The following is a 1,064-nucleotide window of genomic DNA, read 5'->3' on the forward strand; positions in this document are numbered from 1 at the left end:
ACTCATAGATATTGATATGATTTTGTATACAAAAAAAGCTTATTATATACTCTGCTTTAGCAAGCATATAGATTTTAGCTGCTTTAAGACACTGCTAGTTGTAAGTAGAATAAACGTACTTTTACACGCCTTAGACATTAAGTAGGCCTTATGTGAGTATTTGATCAGATGGATGTTCGATTCTCGTATACCTTAGCATAGAGAAATGATGGACTGCGTTGTCAGGGAATTTTGCTGGTGTAATATCACGTGACTGCGTGTTCAGGGGGTCTTCTAAGGCTTCTGAGTGCAGTTCGCCGCGGAACAGGGAATGAACCACGCCAGTTTGTGTTGGGAACCGCTCTGGTAGAACCGGCAGGAGGGCGGGTCGTGGTTAGATTAGTTAGTAGGGAGGCGGGGATGTTGTTTGCGCTCCTCGTTTGTTTGTTTGTATTATTTTTATTTCTTCTTCTTGTGTGATGGGAGAGATTTTGGTGGAACGATGTGATTAAAGGGATGGCGGAGATTTTCACATTACGTGAACTCTTGGGCGTCCTGTGGAATTACGGTTCATATGAGGAATTCGAGCAGGATCTGTTGGTAAGCAGTTGTCACATACAGTTTAGTTCTTAACTGTAGGATGGCTCTAGTCACTGTATGTCACTAAGTAATTAGGTGTGTCTGACTTTTTTTTTTGTTAGATGTTCTTAATAGTTATCATTTTAGTTGTTATTTTGTAGGATTCGTAAAAGGGGGAAAAACACAGAGATAGTTTTTTTTTAAAGAGAGGATAAAAAAATTGTTTTTTTATAGTGATTTATACCTGTTTTGATGAACATTTAGGTATTCGAGTATGATTTTTCTTTAAGGTTGTACACTAAATTTGTAAATTTGATTTATATATGTACTTTTTGGCTTATACGTTGATGTACAGATTTAGTTAGTTGTTAGTTTCATCTTTGTTAAATATTGTCCTTTGCACCCGTCTGTCTCCAGAATGAACACAAAAGAGTATTACACAAACAGACAAACTTCACAGAAAAAAGAGAACAAAACTAATTTTGAATGTTAACAGTGCCACGTGT

The 1,064-nt window shown here is 36.8% G+C and overlaps 1 protein-coding gene across 30 annotated transcripts in view; it reads left to right on the plus strand.

The window, feature by feature from the left end:
• LOC119582032 (eukaryotic translation initiation factor 4 gamma 1-like) overlaps positions 1 to 1,064 on the plus strand; it is a gene marked incomplete at its 3' end in the record, with an annotated part of 189,642 nt that overhangs the window by 178,388 nt on the left and 10,190 nt on the right.

The sequence above is a fragment of the Penaeus monodon genome, chromosome 15 (genome assembly GCF_015228065.2).
Source record: "Penaeus monodon isolate SGIC_2016 chromosome 15, NSTDA_Pmon_1, whole genome shotgun sequence".
Taxonomy (NCBI): Eukaryota; Metazoa; Arthropoda; class Malacostraca; order Decapoda; family Penaeidae; genus Penaeus; species Penaeus monodon.